Below are 27,209 nucleotides of genomic sequence, written 5' to 3' on the forward strand. Positions count from 1 at the left end.
GTGGATTTTGACTTGTCTTCTCGTCCTCTGATTGATTGATTGGCATTCCCAGAAAGACAAAGCACCCACTTTGGACTCCACCTCTTAAAAATAATTATTTTATTTTGGTAATTATATTTGCAGTCCAGATATCTGTCCTAAGTAGTGTACTGTGAGGATGCACTAACCATGTGGATTATATGCTAGTAACACATCAACAATAAAATTGCCAATATATCAACATAGATAGAAGACTATTAATTGAGTGTTAATTATTAATTTATACAAAATAAACATTGATTGTTTATTAAATTAAATTAATTAAATATTAAATTATATAATAAAATAAAAAATTAGTAGGGAATAAATAATTTCTACAAGAGATGAATCATATAATAGTAAAACTTTTTGATCTGGAAGGTAATTAACATCTTAAAGTCCAACTTTCTTATTGAGAAGACCAATTGATTAACCAGCAAATATTTATTAAATGCCTAGTGTGGGTTTGATGGTATTCTAGGTGCTAGAGATACAAAGACAAAAAATGGAGGGCAGCTCCTGCCCTCATGAAGCTTACTTTCTGTCAGAAGAAACAACTTATCCACATATAGGTTTATACCAAATGCATATAAAACAAACACTAGCTTATTGGTGGTGTGTGTGTGTGTGGGGGTAGAATTAACATCTAGAGATCAGGAAAGGCATCCTTTGAAGGGTGGTCCTTTGCAGAAAATCAGAAATTCTAATTATCAGAAGTATTGAAGAGAATGTATTCCAGAAAGGGGGAACAGACTTTTAAAAAATGTGCAGATGGGAGTTGTAATACTAATGTATGAGGAATAGCAAGATTAGCTGCAATAAGAAGCTGATAAGATAGTTTCTTGACTGATAAAAAAAAAAAAACCAGGACATTTAGATTGGAGAGGAAGAAGATATCAAAAGAGGAAGGGAAAGGGGGGGGGGGTGATATTAAAGACAAACTTTTCTTTGTTTAAATTTTTTAACATTATTTTTTTAAAAATTGCGTTTCAAATTCTCTTCTTCCACCCAGTCCCTCCCCCACCTATTGAGAAGGCAAGTAATATGGTATCATTTAAACATGCGAAGTTGAGCAAAACATATTTCCATATTATCCATGTGATAAAAGAAAGAAAAATCAAAATGAAAAAAAGTATGTTTCATTCTGCACTCAGAGTTCTCTCTCTCTGGAGGTAGATAGTATTTATTATTATTAGTCTTTTGGAATTATTTTGAGTCATTGGATCGATCAAAGTAGTTAAGTCTTTCATGGTGAATCATCCTTATGATGTTGCTGTTACCATGTCTGCTGGTTCTTCGCACGTCACTTTGCATTAGTTCATATAAGGATTTTCAGGTGTTTCCCATCATTTCTTATTGCAAAATAATATTCCATCACAACACATACCAGAACTCATTCAGACAAAAGGTTAATGTGTTATTCCTCCCAAGAATATTTGCATCATGTGGAATGCATGCTAATAACACATCAATAATAAAAATGTCAAAATATAAATATAGACATAAAACTTAATTTAAATAATAGTGTGAAATAGTTTCTGTTAAGAGATGAATCATATAGTAACAAAATTTTTTAATCTAGAAGGTAATTTAAACATTTTCTAGTCTAACCTTATTGAGAAGACCAATTGATGAATCAACAAAGCGTTTATTAAATGCCTGTTATAGGTCAGGTGATATTTTAGATGCATTAAGCCACTGGTAGAATTGGAAGTCTATTAGTGGAATTCCCTGCCATGTGGTAGTGTCTTTCTGGTGTTATTTAACAGTACTCTGGGTAGCCTATGAATAGGATTGGCCATACGGACAAGAAGCCGGAAGGCAATCAGCGCTATATAAAGTGGAGAGTTGGGGGCTGACTCTTGGCACTGTTCACACCCTTCCTTTGGGGTAAGGGTAAGGAGGTTGGTTTGCTGAGAAATGGGTGAATCAGTTGCTGGACACGTCATCTCCGCTTCCCCTGGGATTTGGGTCTGCCTGTTTTCATCTTGGAAAACAAAATATCAAAGCCCACAGTTGTAACAAAAGAAATGACCTGTCGCTCTTTCCCCCTCCCAGCTTCCTGATAGCAGAGGCCAGACAGAATGGGCATTGTCTGGAACTTTGCTGCAGCTGGGAGGCCTGACCAGCCCCATCCCCCCCCCCCCCCCCCCCCCCCCCTCTCCCCCAGTCCAGCAAGGCCATTTGGAAGGGCAGGGAACACCAGCACTTGTAATTTCCCAGCTGTTGTACAGGCCCGACAATATGCTGGGTACCAGAAAACCTTGTAAACTAACTGTGCTGGGCTGGAGGTGAAGTGGGGGCTGGGACCCAGAGCAAGGCTCATATCTTTAAGCCACAAGGATCCGCTTCTTGGAAGACCAGAGGAACTGATCCTTTACACCTAAGAATGATTCTGCTCTCAGGAGATCAGTTTTTCAGTCTCTTTTTTGTATTTGAACAAGTCTTTTTACTGCTTAGAAGCCTCAGTTTCCTCCTCTGTAAAAGCAAAAATTTGGGCCTCACAGGAGCACAGATTTAGCACTGGAATGAAGCTTAGAGTTTGGGAGAAATACCTTAGAATAGGGGCTGGAACACTGGACGCATAGTCAAAAAGAACTGTGTTCCAATCCTGCCTCAGAGACCCCAAGTAAGTCATCACCTCTCTGAGTCTCAGTATCTTTTTCTGTTAAAGGAGGGCATGAGATCATCAATCTAGAGCTGGAAGGAAATTTTATAGGACATCAAACTCAACCCCACTCCTTTCATGGATGAGGAAACTAAGGAAGTGAAAAGCCAAGTGACTTGTCCAAAATCCAAAAATATATGGATACATATACCTTCGATACATAGAAGCTCTCTTTAGCAAACTCCATTTGGACACTATAGGGTAAAATGTATCTTTTCTGTTTAGCATTAAAAACACTTACTTATTTTGGTCCACAAAGTTTCTGACTATTTTCAAACTAGGACTTGAATCATCAGTTAACACTAGTTAAGAACCTAGATGCTGGGCTGTATTAGACTAGGTACATGCAAAGGCAAAAAAGACTTGCTCCTGCTCTCAAGGAGTTTACATTCTATCAGAATACAAAAACATGTACATAAAATATATGCAAAATAAGTACTAGGTGATTTCATTGTGAGGGCCACTAGCAGCAGGGGTTGGGGAGGGCTCAGGAAAGGCCCCCTATTATTTGAAGTACAAAAATGCACATGTGTATATGCCCACATAGATACACTAACAAAGCACTTTATGAATATTATCTAATTTGATTCCCATTCGATTGTAAATTCCTTAAGGCCTTTTGCCTCTTTGTGTGTCTCTAAGGCTTTAACAGAGTGCCAAACATATAGCAGATGTTTAATAAATGTTTTTTGATTGATTGATCCTTATAACAATCCTGTGAGGCAGATGATGTTATTGTCATTTTGCAGATGAGAAAATTAAGGTAGAAAGAGAGGTTAAGAGACTCACCAGTGACACAGACATGGTAAATATTTAAGGCTGGATGTGAACATAAGTTTTTCTGACTCCAAGCACACTGTACCACCTGGTTGCCCAGGAGGGAGCAAACTAATGAAACTAAAGGTGTCCCCGAGGCACTGAGCCTCAATTTGCTAATCTACAAAATGGGACAATACTACTTATTCTCCCTGTCTCTGGGAGTGTTGTGAGGAAAACCTAGCCCTTCTCTTTCTAGCTCTTTTTCTTTGTGATTCTTCATTGGTTATGTGTTGCAGCCTGCTAATACTCACCAGGTGCCTCTCAGTTGTCATTTTTAAATTTTCCATAGGTTGTGATGTTCCGTCTGGGTGCCACTGGCAAAACATTACTATTGCAAAGATGGACTTTTCCTCTCTGAAAGGCAGCTGGGTGATGTAGTGAATAAAGTGTTTGACTTGAAGTCAGGGAGATGCGAGTTCAGTTCCAGCCTCAGACATGACTCTGGGCAAATTACTTAATCTGTGTCTGCCTCAGTTCCCTTTTCTGAAAAATGGGAATTATTATTATTATTATTAATAAATTATTATTAATTAAGAGTTATTGTGAAGATCAGATGAGATTATATTTTAAAAAGTGCTTTGTAAGCCTTAAAGCTATTATTTCACAGGAAGGTGAGGTTAAAGAGCTTGACAGTTTCCTGACAGTATCCTGTCTGCTCTCCTGTTCAACTCTGGGTCAGATCATCCATCCATCTGTCCCAAATATACCCAGTATTGGACAAACATTAGAGGATGTCCCTCCAAATGTATATTGAAATCTGGAAAATAGACATTTTTTCATCCATTTGGTTTTTCTTGTGTCATCAGAGAGACCAAAGTCCTTTGAGTGATTATAGATCTCTTCCAGGAGATTCGTCAGTGTCTTGGGGCCTGAAGTACTCAGCACCATGTCATCCACAAACAGGAGCATCTGGAGGACCTCAATATCCACAGGCAATCCTTCTTTGATTTGGAATCTGCATTATATCTCCTCTATCACATAAGCTAATACCTTTGGCAAGCACACATCTCCATGATTTATGCCTTGTCTAATAATTATTATCTAAGAATCACTGAATAGGGTTTATTCTATTGATGCATCTTCCAAGGAATCTTGAATGATGCCGATGTTTGGATGAAATGTTTATTGTAAAAAACCCAAAAGACAGAGTCTTGTGAAACAAAAATGTTTCCCTAATCAGCAGACAATAATTATAATGGGATCTTATCTTCTCAACATCTTTCAATTAATTACAAAATTACAAAGATGTAGTTCCGTGAATATTTGTTGTGAAAACCTTCTTTTCCCCTTCCAATATCCTCACTGAGGGTGTCTTTGATTTGTTTATACAATAGATGACTCTCAGAAAGATTTCTATAGATGGGAGTATATGCTTGTGGAGCTTAGGCATATAGATCAGAGGTTACTAATGCTATCTTGTTCACCCTTTGGGGAGATTAATAAGAGCTAATTTTTTCCCATGACTTTGGTGTCTCTCCCTCCTTTAAATACCTTGTCTATTGGTCTTTCCATGACCTCCCAAATCCATCACCTTCAGCATAGATTTCTTTTATGTATACTTGGTCTAATATTGCTATTTTCCTGTCTTTGCTCCTTTTACTATCATTTCTGCTTCTTCAATAAGAAAATTTAGGATTGTGATGTTAGGATCCAAAGGTGATGATTTCACCCTTTGTGATGGACAAAATAGATTATTAAAATGACTTTTGCACATCTTTTCCAGTGTTCTTCTGTTTGCATTGTTTTGTTATTCATTTTGTGTCTGACTGTGTTCCCATTTGGGATTTTCTTGGCAAAGATAGTAGAGTGGTTTGCCCTTTCTTTTTCTAGCTCATTTTACAAATGAGGAAACTGAGGCAAACAGGGTTAAGTGACTTGCCATAGTAGAGTGGTTTGCCCTTTCCTTTTCTAGCTCATTTTACAGATGAGGAAACTGAGGCAAGCAGGGTTAAGTGACTTGCCCAGGTCACACAGCTAGTAAGTATTTGGGACTGGATTTAAACTCAGAAAAATGAGTCTTCCTGATTTCAGGTCCCACACTCAGTGCACTATGGCTGCCCTCTTCTGTTTGTAGTCCTCTTTCTTTGAATGACCTTGGGATGAGTTTGCTTAGTTATATATCTTGACAAGTTTTCTATAAAAGTTTTACTGCCCTTTGCTTTTCTCTATTTTATGAAATAATATTGCTTTTCATTGGCCACCATTTATCTTTTTGAGATTTTAAAAATGGCTTTATATTCTTATGTGGTATTGCCTTTATGTGACACTTTTATTCATGTCTAAAGTATTTCCTGGTTGCTTTCGGTCACCTTGTTTTGGCAATTCATTTACATTGATTTAATTTCTGAATGAAATGATAATAGTTGGTATTGAAGTAATTTTTGTTGTTATAGATGAAAATCCTATGAAATACTCTCAGAGAGATTTTAGAACATTTACTCCTGGGTTCCTGGAAGTCTAAAACTGTGTGCATATTGAACCAATCAACCAAGAAGTATTTATTAAGTGCCTACTGTGTGACAGGTATTATATTAAGTACTGGGGATGGGAAGGCAAATACCACCTAGCTGGGACTGATAATATAATTTATAAATTACCCAAACCCTTTGCCTCTCTTCTTATCTCTGCCTTTTTGCTCTCAGCTATCTTTGAGGGTTTCATCTCCTTTATCCCTGCACACCCAATTAATCAATAAACCATAAGGAATCTTCCTTAAAAATCTCTCTTCCTTTTATCCCTTCTTTTTTTGTTCTTACCACTACTATTCTAGTCTTGGTCCTTATTCTCTCTTGATGATATAGTCATTCTGGCCTCCTAAGTGCCCTTCTGCCCTTTTTCTCTCCCCACCTCTATCCTAGCCTAACCTTTAGCCTTTCAGCTCTCCAATCCACATCATCTACCTCTGCTAGACTAAATTTCACAAATTCACCAGACATCGGTGTTGTAAAGGCCCCTAAAGTTTATCTAAGCAAAATTCCCTACTTTGTGAGGGTAGGGATGGAACAGTCATTGAGAGTTCATAGTTCAAATTGACATATACCAACATCCCTATGAGGAAGGTAGTATAAGTGTTATTACACCCCCATTACATAAGAAGAAGCTAAGAACTGAAGTGACTTATCTGCACCTTATTCACACAGTTAGTGGGTCCCAGAGCCAGGTTTCAAAACCCGCCCTTCTGATTCCAAGTTCATTGCTTTGGCTACTATTCCATACTCCCTCTGTTGATGTCATTTTCTTGCCCCCAAATAAGTAATGGTTTTCTATTGTCAGTAGTTCTCAAATGTGGTCCAGAGAATCCTGGGGGTCTCTAAACTCTTTCAGAGGGTCTACAAATTCAAAATTAGCTTTTATTTTTTATGTGGTAAATATCTATAAATATAACCCACATAAACAAAAACTCTTTGGACAGATCCTTAATCATTTTTAGAAGTATGAAGATACTGGAAACAAAAGTTTGGGCCTAGAGGATAAATTCCAAACTCTTTTGCCTGGTGTTTTTGGCCCTTCACAATTTAGACCCATCCTTTTTTCCTTCCTTTCTTAGTCAAATCATCAGAAAAAACTGTCTTTACTTGTTGCTTCTACTTCCTTTTTTTCTCACTTAGTTAATCAATAAACATTTATTAAACACCTTACCATATGCCAAACACTGTACTAAACTCTGAGGATACTAAAAAAGGCAAAGGACAGTTCCATCCTTTGAACTCATAATCTAATGGAATCAGAAACAATTGGTTGGTGAGAAACCCTGAGGATCAGGTTCTCTCTTTCTGTCTCTCTCTCTCTGTCTCTCTCTCTCTGTCTCTCTCTCTCTCTCTCTCATTCTCTCTTTTTCTCTCCCCCACTTCCCTAATTTTTTCATCCCCCCATCTCTCTCTCTATGGGCTACATATATATATAAAGGGCATATATTTTTATATATTTGAGGATATATGTATATATATAGGGATATATATATGAGATATATATTTATCTATTCATATATACACATAGATATAAAATTCACAACATATGTACACGTATATGTATGCATATGTGCACATATATAGTACAAATATCTATATATACATATATATGTGTATCTAATTTTTTTTGATTAGGTAGAAGAGCTCATTCTTGTTTCATTTTTCATATAATCTTAATCACTGATTGGTGTTGTCTCAGTCAAACTGAGACCTGTTAAAGACCTTAGCTTAAAAAGGTCAGGGTCTTTTTCTCTCAAAGAAAGAGGGCTCTGAGGTGAATATGTTCTCCCTCCAACATTTTTTGGGGAGGGGAATATCATGTGGATTCACTTAGAGTAACAAGGCTACTGATGATATTAGATAAAATGAAAAAATAAAATAAAAAATAAATGCTATTTCTTTTTTTTAATTATTAAAGCTTTTTATTTTCAAAACATATGCACAGGTAATTTTTCTTTTTCTTTTCCTTTTTTTTTGAGGCAATTGGGATTAAGTGACTCGCCCAGGATCACACAGCTAAGAAATATTAAGAGTCTGAGACTAAATTTGAACTCAGCTCCTCCTGACTTCAGGGCTTGTGCTCTATCCGCTGTGCTGCCTAGTTGCCTCTCATGGATAATTTTTCAACATTAACCTTTGCAAAACCTTGTGTTCCAAATTTCCTCTCCCTTGTCCCCACCCCCTCCCTTAGATGACAAGTAATCCAATATATGTTAAACATGTTAGAAATATATGTTAAATCAATATATGTATACATATTTATACAATTATCTTACTGCACAAGAAAAATCAGATTAAAAAAAGAAAAAAATGAGAAAGAAAAGAAAATACAAGCAAACAATAAAAAGAATGAAAATGTTATATTATGATCTACAGTTTCCACAATCCTCTCTTTGGATGTAGATGACTTTTTTCATCATAAGATCATTGGAACTGGCTTGAATCAATTCATTGTTGAAGAGAGCTATGTGAAGAGAGCTATGAACAATGAGCATTGTATAATCTCATTGTTGCCATCTACAATGTCCTCCTGGTTCTGCTCATTTTACTCAGCATCAGTTCATGTAAGTCTCTCCAGGTCTTTCTAAAATCCATCCTGCTGATCATTTCTTATAGAACAGTAGTATTCCATAGAATTCATATACCATAATTTATTCAGCCATTTTCCAACTGTTGGGCATCCACTCAGTTTCCAGTTTCTTGCTACTACAAAGAGGGCTGCCATGAACATTTTTGTACATATGGGTCCCTTTCCCTCCTTTAAGATATCTTTGGAATGTAAGCCCAGTAGAATCACTGCTGGGTCAAAGGGAATGCACATTTGGTAGACTTTGGGGCATAGTTCCAAATAGGTATGCTATTTCTTAAAAAAAAAAAAAAAAAATTACCAGGGTCTCCCTTTTCATCCAAGGCCATCTCCAGTCTTCCTGATCTATATTAGGCCACTGGACCCAGATTACTCCAAAGGAGAAAGTGACAGGCCTGATTTTGCATACAAAAAAAAAAAAAAAAAAAAAAGAATCACTTAAATCTAGTTCACTTGCAAGTCATGTCATCACTTCGCTGATTCCATGGTCCTTTCTGAGAATAAAGGACAAAAAACAACAATCTAATGGAGGGAGAAAACATGCAAACAAATATGTATAAACAAGCTACATACAGGATAAATTAGAAATAATCATCATAAGAAAGGCACTATAATTAAGCAGAATTGGGAAAAGTTTCCTGAGAAAGATGGATTTTAGCTAAAACTTGAAAGAAACTGGGGTTAGAGAAGTGGAGGGAAAATATGCCTTGCCTAGGGAACCATTCACTTTCTAGTCCTTTGGCTGTTGCTGACTCATCACTCAACAGAAGCTGTTTTCTCCCAGGTTACCAGTGACCTCTTAATTGATAAATCACATGGCCTTTTCTGATGCTAGTTCTTCCCCTTCAGCATTTGCCACTGCTGACTTCTTCCCCTCTTCTCCTAGACACCTTCTCTTTTTTGAGGAGCTCTTGGTTTTCTTCTAGCCCATTTGGCTGATTTATCTCAGTTTTATCCTCTGGATCATCATCCATGTCCCACCACCTATTTGTATTTATCTCAAGGCTCTGTCTTGACCCTTCTTTCTTCTCTCTATATACTCTCTTGGTGATCTCTTCCAGTCTCAAGGTAAAATTAGATCCACCCTTTTTTTTCTTCCCTTTCTTACTCAAGTCTTCAGAAAAAGCTGTTTATACTTGTTGCTTCTACTTCTCCTCTCACTCAGTCATTCAATAAACAATTGTCCTCTTTATGCAGAACACTAAATATCCATCTCTTGTGTCCCTTCTACGCTCCAATTTAACATCACCAACTCTGGATTGCCCACATTGAAATATATGCCTCAAACTCAAACTCAACATGTTCAAAACTGAACCAATTCTTTTTTTCCACCTAGATTCACTCATTTTCCTAATTTTCCTGGTAAGGGAAAATTTCTGGTAAGGGAAACTTTCCACCTCTACCCCTTTTGCCTGTCCTGAAGTTCACACACAACTGATGATTGCAACTTTGGTTTCATCTTTGACTCTTTATTCTCTTACTTTTTATAAAGAATCAGTTGTCAGGTCTTATCAGTTATAATTCCCATAGCACTCTTCTCTATACACAAACTAATGATGCCCTAGTTCAATTTCTTAATATCTTTTGCCTGAACTATTACAATAACAGCATCTTAATTGCTACTGTTGTCTGACATCACTTTGTACTCCAATCCATCTTCTAAAAAACTACCAAAGTGATATTCCTAAAGTGTGAATCAGACCATGTCATTTTCTTCTCAATCTCTGCCTCCTGGCTTCTTTCAAATCTCAGCTAAAACCCTATTTTCCATAGGAAATCTTTCCCAATTCTACTTACTTTTAGTGTTTTTTTCTCTTGAATATTTCTTATTTATCCTTTATACATATATTTGTTTGCATTTTTATCCCCCATTAGATTATGAAGTCATCAAAGGAAAGGATCATGTTTTGTACCCCTGGTGCTTAGCACAGTGCCTAGCATATAGTAATGGCTTAATAAATATTTATTGACTTTATTGACTGACTGAGAGGAAGGCAAGTGGAAGTAACAAGAATAGACAGCCTTTTCTAATGGTTTGACCAAGAAAGGGAGGAAAAAAAACATTAGAATAAACTCTATAATAAAAACAAATTACTATTTTAAAGCCTTTTACCATCTGGCTTCAATCTACCTTTTTGGACACATCCCTTCCCTTCACAAATCCTATGGTCCAGTCAAAATGGTCTACTAACAATTCTTCATATAAGGTGTTCTATCTCCTCTTATTTTTAGGTCTTTGCGTAGAGTGATCCAATACCTAAAATACACTCTGTCTTCACTTCTGCCTCTTAGAATTCTGAGATCCCTTCATAACCTAACTCAAGTGCCAACTCCTTAATGAAATCCTTCCTGGTCACTTCAATACTTTCCAAACCCAAATGGCTTGTTTTTACACTCTATTTTGTGTTTATTGCTCTGCAATCATGTAGCTTCTTTTATACATTGTTAGCTCCCTGAAAAAGGATCATCAGTTTTGTTTATGGTACTTTGCAGACGTGGGCAGTTATAAATGTTTCTTGATTGATTATTGATTCTCAGCATAAGACTGGGTATATAGTACTTTCTCAGTAAACTATTCGCACCCAAGTAAAAATATCACCCTTGGGATATCATTGGTCCTTTTTGAGAACAACCACAAGCAACATACCAACTTTATGCTTAAAGGAGTTCTCTCTCACTTGAAGACATCCACATTCTTCCCCCACTGCCCACAGACGCCACCTCCTTCTTGCACATACATACACACACACATACACACACAATGACAAGCACCTGGAACAAGATAAAAATCCATTTCCCTGTTCCCCAAAGACCAAACAGAGGCCAGAAAGGAAGGAAACTCACACCCATCCTTGGCTACTTGTGTGTAGCTCTAGAGAAAAGTTTGGTTGAGGGAGGAAGTTGAGCTATAAAAATCCTATATGCAGCTACCAGATTAATCTCACAATGAGAGATCTAGAGTAGGAAGGAACTTTAGTGGCCATCTGGTCTGGTCTTCTCAATTTACAAATGAGGAAACTGAGGCCCACAGAGCTTAAATGACTTGCTTATCGTCACAAAAGAAATAAGAGGTAGAGCTAGGATTCAGAATCAGGTCCGGAGATTCCAAGTTTTCCTTTTTTCCATTGTATCACAGACTCCCTCTATTACTCTGATCATGTCACTTTTTTGACAAAAAAGAAAAAAAACACCTCAAAACTGTTGGCAGTTCTCTATTGTTCACTTAAACAAGTCTAAACTCTGATCCTGCAAGATTTAGCCCCAACTTACCTTTCCAACATTATATGCCATTACAGCCCTGCTCCCCTCCACCCCTTTAAGTATTTCTTCTGCTTTAGCTAAACTGGGTTGCCTGCCTTTTCTTAAATTATAGTTTCATTTTTGAAACCTCGCTCACATAGTTCCATTTGGCTGAAAGTCCTTTCCTCATTTTTACTTGTCCTTCAAGGCTTGGCTCAGATGTCAGGTTTTCTCCCTCTCCATGAAGTCTTTTCTGATGTTCTCATTTAAAAGTGATCATTTCCATCTCTGAATTCCCAATGCTCTTTGGTAGAGGAAACATTGTTTAGTTGATATAGAACTGGACTCAGAGTAATATCCTCTCTGGGGATCAAGTTGGGCAATCATTTAATTACCCAGAGCCTCAATTTCTTTTCCTGAAAGGTGAGGACAATTATGCTTTTGTTACTCATGAAGATTTGAGGAGTTTTAGACCAACTCCTCCACTCACTGATAAATCTGATTCCCAGAGTTTAGCTACATTTCCTCCTCAAAGTTCTAAGGGTACCCCTGAGAATTTCCACTTGATTCCATAATACTATTGGCTTGAACCCCCACAGATGTGCTTTGCTCTTGATATTATCAGTTAAGAATCATTTTTGTCAGCCTGCCTAATATAATTTTTAAAGAAAAGGATATTTGCTAATATGGCCAGAAAGAACAGCTGGTATAAAACATCCCCCTGGGAATCTGTGACATAGTCTTCCACAAGTACATGTAGAGTCCACTCCAAATGTTCTTAGGGATTGTTTGTGTCCAACCTGTGGAAGAGGCTTTCAAGCTCATATTGGTATGATCAGCCATTGTCAGAAACACCGTAACTTGACTCTAACTTAGTGATGTCATTTTGGTCCTCTTCAGGAATGAAGGACAACTACAAAAATTGGACTCAATTGGAAAATTGGACTCAAGCTTAAAAGCACATGTAACAAAGGAGTAAATCATAGCTCCTAGAAATCTTTTCTTCTATTCATGGGGTGCTTAACTTAGGAAAGGTGTAGTTCAGTATTGTCAAACAAATAGAAATGGGGTCACTAATCTGTACATAAATCACATAATGACTTAGTTTTAAAAATGTAATATGATTTATGTTTTATTGTATTTTTATTTATTTTGTTAAGGATTTCCCAATTACATTTTAATCTTTCTGGCCACACTTGGGAGTGCTGTGGATCACATGTGGTCCTTGGATCATGTGTTAGACACCTCTGGTGATTTCTTTGTTGAGTCACAAATCTATGTTCAATCTGTCCTTGGCTCCCAATCCAGGCACTGATATCAGCTGATTTGGGTATGTTGCTAGGAAACTGAGGGGGAAGGGAAACTCTAGACATTTCAAAACTATTGAAGTTCTCTTCTGGCTAAAGTAGGGGGAGAGTGGGCAGGGCAAGAAGACTTGCCTGAGACCAAAGCTAAGATCTTTTTTCCCTTTCTTTTCTTTTAGGAGGTTTCTTCTATGGGGAATTCTTTAGAAGGGAGGTCTCTTTGGAAAGAGTTCAGCTAGAGCAGTTCTTTCATTTCTGGAATCCCTCCATTCCAGATAACTTGTTACTTTTATATAGGAGCCAGAGGGCATGATGAAATTCCTTAGTCAATTGGAACAGATTTCCTGTCTGGCAACATTTCACTCATCAAATGTCTTTTAAACACTTTTCACACCTACTCTAAGGTCTTTGATTGAAATTGATTGATTGGGCATCTTATCATTTACTTCAAGTAGGGTGGGGTAACTTGCTTGAGTAAATATCAGTCAACCCCACCCTTATACTTGTACTACCAACCTCTGAGAGTTTTGAGAAAAACCTTGTGCAAACTGGAAGACCATGTAAATATGAATTAATATTTTCACATTGTACCTCATATTGGTATAGATCCCAGCTTCTTAAATTGTGGTTTACGACCCCATATGGGATCTCATGACTGAATGTGGGGATCACGAAATTATGATTTATTATCAGTAAATGTTTGGTTTGTATATCTATTTTATATACCTATATATCCAGGATTATATCAAAAATTCTCAGACCAAAAAGAAGCCGCCAGTGGAAAAAAGTATATCCCTTAATTATATTGTACATCTGCAAACTAGATTTGAAGTTAAGGATTTGGTATCATTCCGGTTTGGATATTTCAGTGACCTACACATAGGAGGTGAATAATAAATGTGTACTAAATGAATCAAATGAGGTTTTTGTGTTATCTATGGTTTTCAATTATCCAAGTTTCCCCTTAATCCGGGGGGGTACTCATGGAAAAGTCCTGGATGTGGAGGCAGAAAACTCGGGTTCATAAGATGTCCCAATAACTTACTAGCTGTGTAACTTTGGGATGAAATCATTCTAACTCTCTGAATGTCAATTTCCTTGTTTCTGAAATGGAGGAGATAGATAAAAAATTATTTCTAAGGCCCTTCCTGTTCTAAATCTTCTTAGGAAAAAGTGTATACTATGGTCCAAATCTCTGAGGAGCTAGGCAGGTTATATTTTGCAAACCCTTCTCCCCTCCTCTCATATACATATTACCCCCAGTCTCTCTGAAGGGTTTGGAGAAGCTCTGTTCTTTGCCACTGGTTTGAGTCCCAACTGATCATCTTTCTCTTTTTTTTAGGGGCCATTGACTAATACCCAAGTCCATTTAACAATTTAATGTAAGATTACCTTTTATAAAGGCAATATTTCTTTCAAAATTATAGGAAGAACAAACATTTTCCTTAAATACTTAAGGCTATATATAGGGGATATCTTCCCCTATATCACTTCTGTTTATGAGGAGGATAGGGGATGAGTTTCACAGTCTAATTCAGTTCCCTTATGGCATTACTCCTACCATATTAAAGTCTCAAGCCCAAATAAGCTAGCATATCTCTGGTCCTTCATCCTCAAGGCTTCTCAACTGGGCTGGCTGCATCATCTGGCCTGAAATCCTGGGCTCTGACAATCCCATGAATTGAACTCCTAGGTGGAAGGCTCTATTTCCTGCACCTAGAACTAAAAAGAACAGACAAAACTAAACCAAAACTCCAAGCATAAGGTGGAAGAGATCCTCAGTACTGTCACCCTTTCTTACCATATAGTGTCTATCCACTGGTGTGGGCAAATCAGTCTCTTACCCTTAGACGTGAATGCCAAAAAAAGGAGAGTGGACTCAGGTAAGTTTTAGAGGGACAGTCAATGGGAAAAGCCTGCTTCAAACCATGTGGCAGATTAAGGTAGAATATTTACACACACACAGAGTAGGTCTCTAGTGTCTCCTATATGGATGATAGCTTTTTAAGGCATCTAGATATCTACCCAACCCCCTATTATACTTTTATCCTATATTAGTTGGGTGAAGGATATTGACTCGTGCTTAGAATTTTTCATTTCTGTTCAATTTAATTGATCAACTATTTGTAGAAAAACAGAGATTTTATTGTAAGAGAGGATGGTAAAGGCCACAGATCCATTTGGTTTGAATCTAGTCCAGTCCAGCCCTTGTAGTTTACATAAAAACGGAGGGATGTGATAGGCAATTGTAAAGCAGCATCTACTCCTTTGTGGTTTTCTCTAGTGGAGCAGCTAGGAGTGATTTGTTGGAATCGGGAAAAACAGAAATGAGGAAGAAATTGTCTTATGATACCTGGGAGTTGATTGGCAACAAATGAATCAGGGTTGAAATGTCAGACATTTCCTTTGCGAGCTGGGCTGATGGCAAAAAGAGCTAATTAAGACCAACCTCTCTGCTCAGAAGCAAAAGACCTGAAAGACCTCTGGTTACTCTGATTGGAAGAAGCTGTACCAGCAGAGACTAGCAGAGCAGGGACACTAGCAGGAAGCATCATGGTCAAGAGACCAGAGAGCAGCAGAGGATCCCAGAGATTCAGATGTCAATCATGAGAATGGTCTAGTTGGGCTTTGTATGTGCCCTGGCTATAAGTATTTACTAAAGTGTATGTGCATCTCTTTCTGTGTGTTTTCTGGGTGCATTCTCCATTTTTCCCCCTTCCCTCCCACAATGGCTCACAACCTAGGGAAGAAATATATTTCTTTGTGTACAAGGTTTCCCAAAAGTCTCAATGCAGTATTAAAGTTTAAAATTGAACTAAGACTTTTGTGACACTTTGTATATGAAGGATCTTTTTTGTCACTTTCTTTGAAAGAACCCCAAGGTTGGAGAATAGTGTGATTACCAGCTCTGCTACTTTCTACTTATGTGATCTTATAAGAATCACTTACCTTTTTCCTCCTTTATAAAATAAAGGGTGGCTTCCGGCTTTCCTGGTTCTATGTCTTTTGCTTTGAATGACCATATTTTCTGATTGTTCTGCTAAATGTAAATGCATGGGTGAGTTTCATGAATGATGGCATATGAATGGGTTGTTGTTATTGTTCAGTCATTTCAGTCATGACCTACTCTTTGTGACCTCATTTGGGGTTTTTGTTGGCAGAGAATTTGGAATGCTTTGTCATTTCTTTCTGCAGCTTATTTTACAGATAAGGAAACTGAGGCAAACCGGATTAAGTGACTTGCCTGGGGGTCTCATAGCTAGTCAGTGTCTGAGGTCACATTTGAATTCAGATCCTCCTGATTCCAGAACCTAACCACTGTACCAACTATTTTTAGATGTGTGTGAATGTGTGTGTATGTGAGAAAGAGAGAGACAGAGACAGAGAGACAGAGATAGAGATAGAGACAGAGACAGAGAGAGACAGAGACACAGAGAGAGAGAGACAAAGAGACACACAAATAGAGACAGAGATGAAGACACACACACACACACACACAGATTGAAAGTGCCTAGCTGCAGCACATTCATAAATGCCTATTCTGTGCTGTACAGCACTAGTCCTAGAATCATAACTCTTCCCCACTTTTCTGAATCATAATCCATTCCCTGACTACAAAGCAACATCCCTTAGGTCTGGCCAAGAGTCTCTAAGTAAGGGGGAGTAAAGGCTAACTTTAAAAAAAAAATTAGTGCAAGGCAGGTTAAGCTTAAAAAAACACATTTCATAGCAGGATTTTTGTTTTGTTTCTTAAATGCAAAGACTTAACCTTTGCTAGAAAAGGACTGGAGTATTTTTTTTTTTCAGTGAAAGGAGACCATTGTGATCCAAGCTTTGAAAAATATATAACATCCTTGTCCTTTTCTGCCAGGCTAAGTTACTTCATCTGTTTCTCATTAGGTAGAATTTTCTTTCTTGATGCATTTCCCTCCTCTCATTGTTAAGTGTTGGGAAGCGTGTGGTGTATTGGCATGGGCTTTGGGCTAGGAATCAGGACACCTGGGGTTGAACCTAAGCTTTGCTGCTGACTAGCTATGTGACCGAACCTAAGGGACTTCAGTGGGATTGGATTAATCCTTTATAGCAAAGGTTAACGCTTTAGATTTGGGGACTGCCTTTCTGAGAGGTGATCTACGTGCAGAAACTATTATAGGCCCTCAGTAAATACCAGTGAATGACTGACTGACTAAATGAATGAATGATGGCATCCATCTGACCTTAGAAGATAAAGTCTCCCACAGGCTACAGCCAGAGCTTTGCCTTTGAAGATGTTTCCCTGAGCCATAGACGGATTCCAGATGACCAGCCATAGGTCATGGAGGTTAATCACAGAATTTAGAGATGCAGGACCTTTAAAATCATAAAATCCAACTGCGTCATCTTTCAGAGGAACCCCAGAAATGTAACCCTGGTATAAAATAACACTGCTATAAAGAGTTAAGCCAGGATTGGAACCCGGGCCTTTGGATCCCAGATCTAAAGCTCTTCTACATCTGGGCTTCCTGACCTTTTCTGGGTTGTGGACCTTTTTGTTAATCTAATGAACCTTATGGATTCCTTCCAAGGATAGTTTTCAAATTGAAGGAAATGCTAAATTTCAATTAGAGATTAGTGAAAATAAAGATGTATTTTTTTCCTGTCCAAGTTCACAGACTCAAAGAAACCCTGTTTATAGCAATAGAAGGGGGAGATGACGACAGAACTATTGAAATCCTTTCTTCCTGTCTCTACTCCCCCAAACCTGCTCCCAAGTGCTTCGGCAAATGGCAACATCCAAATCGGCTTTTTGCTCCCGTTTGTTTTCCTGTCATGTTTCCAGGCAGTGATCCTGGGTGGGGAAACCATTTTGGCCTGAATCTGTCCTGACTAGAAATTGGGGTTTGGGAAAGTCAGAGGACAAAGTCCCAGCTGCAAGGAATATTTGTCTTTGTGAGACTTGTCTAGATCTGTGCCGTTTATAAGGTTCCCCACAGGTCCTATTGTAAATAGGAAAGTACAAACATGGGCCTCTTTTCTCAGAAAATTAAAACCATCCATTGCTTTTCCTGGATCTGAACACTTCAGGGACCTGTATTTATCTAGCATTTATTACCTTGACTACACAAAGACTTCAGGTTGTGACCTGAGCTTCCTTCAGCAAGAGTTGTAGCTTGGAGCAGCCCCCGGGCTGTGGTAAACCCACTTGTTAGGTCCAGAAGAAGTTCTAGAGGTCAAATCCCATGGGATGGGTTCACCCCCACAAGACCCAGGCTTTTTGCTTTGAGGCAGATTGGGATAAACTGGACAAAGTGCTGAATTTGGGATTAGGAGGTATATGTTTAATTCTCAGCTCTGCAACATAATATTGGCGTGACCCTGGTCAAGTCACAAACTGTCTGAAAAATGGATGTGGTAGGACTCAAGTCACATCTTACATTGCTTCCACCTCTAAATTAATTGTCCTTTAATTATCCAATCCTACTTGGATTCCTGTAGAAAAACAGGATAGATACAGAGACACAGATTAACAGAGTTTTAGAAATAGAGAGACACAGAGAGAAAGACAGTTTGCTGTATTGGAGAGAACACTGGACCTTGGAGGAGACCAAAAGACTAAAGATTTGAGTTCTGCCTCAGTTTTACTTGCTATATGACTTCTCCACTTTCTTCATCTGTGAAATGGGCATAATAAATATTTGTATTACCTATCTCAGAGGTTTGTTGTGAGGTAAGTATTGTATAAAAGTAACTATAGTTACATAGAACACGGAGATCCTGACAGGATCTTGAAAGGAGATACGGAAATCCAAAGAGATCATGGGATTCAATCCAAACCCGACTTCTTCCAAGAAATCTTTCCAGATTGACCCCAATCTAACTACTATTATCTATTGTTGATACTTTGTTGAATGTCCTACCTCTCTCATCTGCTCTGTTCCAGTGTCATTCTTTTTTTTTTTCTTTTCTTTCTTTTTTTTTTTTGAGATAATTGGGATTAAGTGACTTGTCCAGAGTCACATAGCTAGTGAGTATTAAGTGAAGCTGGACTTGAACTCAGATCCTTCTGACTCCAGGCTGGTATTCTATTACTGCATCATCCGGCTGCCCCTGTAGTGCTGTTCTATAGGCACTGCTCCTATCTTACAGAACAACTGTAATCGCCCCCTATTCCCACTCTCTATTCAACTCTACAATGTTCTCTGGATAGTCAACAGTGTTATCTATCGGGCAAGGCTAGAATTTATAGAGAGTTCTTAAAAAAAAAGTTTACAAAAATCACTTTTTATATGTTAATCCATTTGATCCTCATAATAGCCCCTTTTGAGGGGGGTACCATTATCATGTATATTTTACAGATAAGAAAACTGAGGCTGAGCTATTCAATGACTTACCCAAGATCACACAGTTTGTTAGCATCTAAGGCAGATCTCAAACTCTGGTTTTTCTATCTTTAAGTCCATAATGCTATTCATTATGCCAACTAGCTGGCTACAGTGAATTGCCTTGTTTTGGGTTATACAAGTAATAAAAAGCAGAGTAAAGACTGGGTTGGGGTTCTTTGCTCTACCTCTTGTGGCTTCCTGTCAGCACAGTGCTGAGTACTTTGTGCTTCTTGGGGAGATGTCACCCCAGGCCTGGTAAAGAGTCCATGAAAAATAGCTTGCAAAGTAGTAGAGTCTCTAGCTTAGGATTTCTAAATCCTGGATCTCTTTGGCAGTTTGATGAAGTCTCTGAACTCTTTTTCCAGAATTCTGTTATTTTTTTTTAAGCATAAAATACATTTGCAAGAAACAGCAATCATAATGAAATACCAGTTATCAAACTATTAATAAAAACAAGTTCAGGGACCCCGAGATAAAGAATTCTTGCCTAGGTACAGGTGACTAGTGGAAAACAAGGACTGGATTGGAGGATGTTTCTGGGATGGTTGAGAGAACAAGGGGAATGATATGATCTTCCATGTGTTTACAGATAGATGAAGTCCCAACAAAGGCATTTCCTGGAGCTCCCCAGTGGCCCCAGGGATCAGCAGGGGGATCTTTTGGGCTGGGGGAAGGGTTGGAGGGTGGAGGGGATGTGAGGCTTCAGTGCAACTGGTTGCCATGGTAACAGAATCAGCAAAGCAACAAACTCTGACATGTCTTGGCTGGGACAGGAGTGGGAGGAGAGGACCAGGAAATAACATAGAACCTTCTCTAACTGGCTTGTATTCCCATTTTATGGTGGGGGGGGGGGGGGGGGTAATTGTAAGGCTAAAATTTCTGTATGAGTCACAGATGGCTTAAAGCATTCACCATTCATTCAGTCAGCTGCTTGCGAGGCACTGTGATGAACTCTAAGGAGGTATACAAAGTAGATACTCTTCCTGCCCTCCAAGGGGTTATAATCCAATAAGGGGATAAGGCTATAATACAAAGCAGAAACTTAGGTTGTGCCTTTAAAGAATCAATAAAAAAGCACAAGGTGGGGGGTTGGTGGTTCACACACAGAAGCAGAGACCCTGTTTTGTTACAGGGAATTAAGGGAAGTCTTCATGGAAGAGGTAATCTTTGAGCTAGACTTTGAAGGATGTCTGGGATTTCAACAGATGGAGAGGGGGCATATTCCAAATTAAGGCAAGGAAAAAAAGCAAAGCATGGAAGTAGGAAAAACAGATTAGGAAGAGAAGTCTAGCTTATTAAGTACAATTTACATGTAAAAAAAAAAAGTAGTGGGATGTAAGGTTTGAAAAGACAGTTTGGGACCAGACCAGAGGGCCTTGAATGATAGGTTAAAGTGTTTGGATTTAATTTCTAAATAGTTACTAAATGGAAGGTTCTTGACTAGTCATGTGATCAGATCTGTATATTAGAAAGATTATTATATCAATAGAATAGAGGGTAAATGAGAGAGGCATAGTGGATGTGGGGACAGCATCTAGGAAGCTATCGTCATCAGCTGATTAAGAGATGACAAGGATTTGAATTGTCGGAGCAACAGGAGAAAGAAAGATTGAAGGAGAAATCTCATCTTCTGTGTCACTCTTTCCTTAGCACTGACAGACTGTCTTTCTCCTCAGCAGAATGTAAACATTTTCAAGACAGGAATTTGCATTTATATCAGTAGCTTCTAGCACAGGGTTTGGTATAAACAGATGCTTAATAAATACTTATTGATTAAGTAATTAAACCCATTTTTGTTTCCAATATAATCTTGGCTTGGTTTTCTTATATCATCTTAGAAATCTTAAGCAGACCAGGGTTCTTAATCTGAGGGCCATGGGACTGTGGGTAGTTGGGGGAGGGCTATCTATGAATTTAAAAATTATTATATTTCAGTATGATAATATTGAATATTATATAATCAATATAATTCCTCTCCATTATATAATTATAATTCCTCTCCATCTTTCTTTTTTATACCTAAGATTTTTAAAAAATTGTCAACAACTCTTTTTTTGTCATTCTTAGTCTATCAACATAACAAAAAATGATATATAGTATTTGTAATTTTCTTACCCTGAAACATCCATCTATCCTTTTGGCCCCTTTCTCCCACTAGTAAGGTCTTCTTGGGACCTCTATTTTGAGGGAGGGCCCAAGAGAGCTATCCTTGGTTCTCCCACCACAGCTTCTGTTTCTTAGAACTTCCATGCCATGACCCATGCAAGTAGGTACTTTTCTTACTCTCTCTCCCTTTTCAGGTCTTTTTTCCAATGTTTTCTTCTTCCAGGAGATGAGCTCTTCCTACCCTCAAGGGTGGGGACTTCCTTTTTGTTTGTTACTTAGCATGGTGTCTGACACATAGTAAACATTTGATAAATACTAGGTAACTAAGTAGCACCACGGATAGATTGTTGGGTCTGAAGTCAGAAAAACCTGAGTTCCAATATGGTCTCAGACACTCATTATTTTTGTTCCAAATTATTCCAGATTCCTCTGTCAGCTATATTAATATTGTTTTAGACTATTTAAAATAATTAGACAGTATAAGGTTGGAATATTACTGTGGTATAGAAAATGATGAGTTGGTAGATTTAGAAAAATATGGAAAGACTTAGACTTATGAAGGAAGATATCCTTTTCAGAGAAACAGAACAAACAAGCCTATAATATGGTCTTACACAGATGTATATGAATGTAACTGGGTATATATATATATATAATTATAGATATCTATGTATATGTATATGTATGTATGTGTGTTTGTATAAATCTATTTGTGCTTATTTGTAGTTTTCTTGGGGGCACAGAGGAAAGGGGAGAAAGAATAAAACAAAAAGTACATAGTAGAGAATAAAAGCAAACCTACAAGGAACCAAGGAAAAGATGGACAGCATGAACACAATGTGTAGTGTTTATTATCTAGGCTTTCTTGAAATGGACGTTTATTGATTTTTACTTTAAATCTTCTTTTATGTTCTGCTGTGCACGTGGCAACTTTTGTTTTCTATTTTGCATTTAAGTTTTAAATAAAAGGAAAAAAATTTTAAATGTCCATGGGTTTCACTAGATTATTGCTAAAGGAGGTCTCTGATGCAAAAACAAGTTAAGATTTCCTCATTTGGATTTAATTTCAATAGCTTTGGACTCAAGGGCCTTTGTTGTGTCAGAGAAAGACTGTTGGACTTTGAACTATGTGTCAGATTTCACATCACATTATATAAGATTTGGGTCTGTTTGATCCCTAAAGGGAGAGGTAGAGTCTCAACTTGGTCACCCTTAAAAAATGAAGCTTGGGATATATCATCATAGATACAGCGAGTTAAGAAGATTTAGTGGATAGAGGGCTGGTCTTGAATCTAGAAGATCCTGGGTTCAAATCTCACTTTTAATACCTACTGGCTGTGTGACTGGAAAAATTATATATCTTGCCCAGGGTTATAGAGCTAATAAGTGTATGAGGCTTGGATTTGAACTCTAAGTGACTCTCTAAGATGCAGAGAAGGTGCTGACCTGTATCTGTTCATGGGAGTTTCCTCTCCTGGGAATTCCCCATAAAAGTGATTCTATCTTAGGCTTATCCTTTAGTGATTTGGGTCCTAAATAAACATTGGGTACCAGGTATAGCCATAATACCATGGTATCTGTGGGAGTGAGAGGGAAAAAGAAAAGGACAAGGGGCAAAACCGCTCTTTCAAAATAATTATTCCACTGAGAAAGGTTCTTCCTTTCCACAACAAATGATATTGTTCTTTATCTATTGACTGTGGGGAAGATACACAGTTTAGGAAAAATGGTGTCTCCTTGTCCTTATGAAGTTTAGCGCCTAAGAGGGAAATAAGACATCTGGAGGATTATCATACATATTACTTGATGATCATCTTTACAGAAAAATACAAACTCCTCTGTTAGGCATATAAAAGTCTTTTACACTCTATGTTTCCAGCCTTCTTATACCTTACTTACTCTATTTCCCACTCTTTACCCCTCCTCCAACATACTTTCTTACCCTCCCCAGGGAGGAAGGTGACACAGGAGGAACTGCTGGTTCAAGAGTCAAGAGTAGCTCCATACACTTATTAGTTGTGTAACCTGAGGAAATCTCTTGACCTTTATCTGCTTCAGTTTCCTTAACTATAAATTTGGGATAATAATAGCACCTGCCTTGAAAGGGCTGTTGTGAGCATCAAATGAGGTATTTGTAAAGTACTGAGCACGGTGTCTGGCACATAGTAGGCACTTAATAAATGCTTATTTCCTCCATTTTCCTTCTCTATGCTCAGTCAGACCATCCTACATCCTGTTCTCCTTTTAGAATATTTCTTGTCCTTTCTCTATTTCCTTTATGTAGGCTGTTTCCTGGGAGGGGAGGACACAATTTACTTGTTTCCTAGTATTGTACTGGATTCCCTTAATTAATAGACTGTTAGGCTCTTAAGGCAAAGGAGGAGAACTCCTTCCTGGGGGCTGGGGTGAACTCAGGACCCACTCTCCTATGATTGAAATCCTCTGGAGCCCTGGGAAGATCAATGCTTTAGAAAATCAATAAGTTACTTGGTCATTCCTTAGGGAGTTAGCCTAAAAGTTAGTCTGCCCAGTAGTTGAGCCCATTAGTTGACAGGGCACAAACTACTGAGAAAGGGTCCTTGTGCCTTGGAGCAGTAATTTACATGGGGTGGGTAAGAGCTGTTTTCACTTTAACACTCTCCTTGTTTTTAGAGGATTTTCCCTCTTCTTTCAGACCTCCTTTCCCCACACTCATTGAGAAGGCCCAGAAGCTGAATTCTGAAACTCTGATTCTGCTCCACAATGGACAGAAATGAAAGCAATGTCCTCATGATAGTGTAGTGAGACTCTGGACTCACTCTCCCAGAGCAGATCTGGCTGCTATCCTTCAGGGTCCTAGGGATATGGAGGATTCCTCTCTAATACTAATAGCTCTATTCTATCCACACACATCATTCCCATGCCATGTACTTTCTCCCACTATAACTTAACAGTGATTAATGCCCCAGTTCCATTTAACCAGTCAACATCAATTATCCTTTACAAAGGGACATACAACAAAAAATATATCAAAAACAATTACTCCCATCACCTGGGGTGAGGGGGGTGAGTACCACTCTCCTCTCTGCTACTTTCAGTCCATGGAGAGAGTGGGATCAATCTTAGTACAGTTCCTCCATAGCAATTGCTCCACCAGTTTCACTTCCAAAAATGGCATGGCTGATGAATGGATGTATGATTGGCTGTCTGTCTAGATGGGTGGAAGAGCCCTTTTCTTTGCTATTCCTTAATTGGATTGGACAGATCGCCTGGCTTCTTACTGTCTGGCTTATAGCAGATTTTCACATGAATTCCAGCTCCTGGTTTTGAAAATCCTCCTGACCTATTAAAACTCACAATATAGTAACCATCTCCAGTACTCTTAATATAAAAACAGGAAAGAATAGACACCAAAGTAGTAGCAAGTCCATGTTCCTCAAGCTTTGTGGAAGTTCTGGGTGAGAGAGGGCCCAAGATCCTTCCCCTACCCAGAGATCCACATAGACTAATCCTCCTTTTCCAGTGATAGCAAGACTAGGAAGAGACAGATTTGCTCTGGCTGGCTAGTGGCTTTTGAATTCTTCCAATTCTACAACCACTCAAAAAGCCTTCTCTTCAACATGAGATTTAGCAGATCAGAACCAGATATCCAATGTCTGCACATGCTCCAAAGTCCGTGTCTAAATTGCATCAGCCAAACACACTGGGCATGCTGTAAGGAGCAGGATCATTGGCCAGACCTCTCCTGATAACAGTAATAGCCTCAGCATTAGGGAATGCAGAGCAGAAGGTCCTGATGACTTAGAAGAAGTTATGTGAGGGGATCAGAAAAGGTTCCATTTTCAATTATCCTTCCCCATGGTTTTGGAATCTTGAAGGATTTTTTCTGTGCTTCTGGAAGATTAGAACAGATGAATTTAAATTCTTGACCTAAAAAGAATTCAAGGACTAAACATAAGGGACTTAGGAGAAGATAATTTGTTATAATAGCTCAGAGATGGGTGCTAAAAACAATATAGAATCTAGTAGATTACTGTTTTAATTATTTTTTCCAACTTCTTTTTTTTTTCCCTGAAAGAGGTATTAGTGACTGGGGTCAAAGCCTAATCTCTTTGATTAGTTATTACTCTGTTATTACTAGTAATAGTTATTATTAGTTATTACTCTGGGCCTCTTTGGTGTCATAGGATGGCATTACTATAACTAAGTTTTGGATTCAGCTATTATATTCCTCATATGATCCCAACATGACCTGCTTCCAGAGCAAAGGCTTCCTGATCAATTCTGAGCATGAAAATTCACAAGAACTCAGAGCTGAAGCCAAAAGCACTTCCTTATTCCACTCCTGGTCACTCTGAGAGAGAATTCCCAGGAAAGAGAAGAGACAAAAAAGATAGGAGAAGCAGCAGGAGGAGAAGGAAGAAGAAGAGGGGGAAAATCAAACAAAGAAGAGAAAGATCAGAAGAGAGAGGAAGCTTAAGATGGGAGTAGAAGAGAAGGGAGGGAAAAGGAGATGTACAAATGAGTACTATTATTCTTTAAATGTTTGGTAAAATTCACATGTAAATCCATCTGGTCCTGGGGATTTTTTCTTAGAGAGTTGTTTAATTGCCTGTTCTATTTCTTTTTCTGAAATGGGACTATTCAGGCAATTTACTTCCTCCTCTGTTAGTCTGGGAAGTCTGTATTTTTGGAGGTAGTCATCCATTTCACTTAGGTTATCAAATTTATTGGCATAAAGTTGAGCAAAATAACTCCTTATTATTTCTCTAATTTCCTCTTCATTGGTGGAAAGTTCTCCCTTTTCATTTTTAAGACTACTAATTTCATTTTCCTCTCTCCTTTTTCTAATCAGATTTACCAAAGGCTTATCTATTTTATTGGCTTTTTCATAGAACCAACTCTTAGTTTTATTAATTAGTTCAATAGTTTTTTTACTTTCAATATTTACTTTCAATATTATTATTAACATACTATGTACTTAGGAGACCAAAAGAACCAATAGAAGAATGAATGAACGAAAGAAAAAAGATATTTATCAAGAGCTTGTTCTGTGCTAAGTGTGGGATGTAAACATTTTAAAAAGTAGACATGGAAGCTTGGCAGGAGTGGTATCTGGTTTGGAGGCAAGAAGGTAAACTAGATGATCTCCTGGTCAGTTGTTCAGTTGTATTTTTTCAGTTATATCCAACTCTGTGACCTTATTTGGGGTTTTCTTGACAAAGATACAGGAGTGGTTTATCATCTCCTCCTCCAGCTCATTTTACAGATAAGGAACAGGCTTTCTCAGGATCATACAGTTAGTATCTCAAACCAGATTTGAAGTCAGAAGATGAACCATCCTGACTCCATGCCTGACACTCTCTTGATGATATCAGGTAACATTATTTGTACCAATAGAATTAAAAAATATATATCAGGGCAAAATGTCATTTTCAACTCTAAATACATGATTATATGACCTTATTATTTATTAGTTCTCCAGTGTGGGCTCCTTCTTACAATAAAGATGGCAACCCATGCACACCTTCTCATCTCATGAAATTTTGGCCATGTCTTCCCCAAAATTCTCTGTCAGGAAGTCCACCCAATATATTGAGGGTATTCCTCTAGATCTCTTGACATTGTGAGGATACCATCACAGCACCTGGATTGTCC

This window comes from Sarcophilus harrisii, chromosome 2 (genome assembly GCF_902635505.1).
Source record: "Sarcophilus harrisii chromosome 2, mSarHar1.11, whole genome shotgun sequence".
Lineage (NCBI taxonomy): Eukaryota > Metazoa > Chordata > Mammalia > Dasyuromorphia > Dasyuridae > Sarcophilus > Sarcophilus harrisii.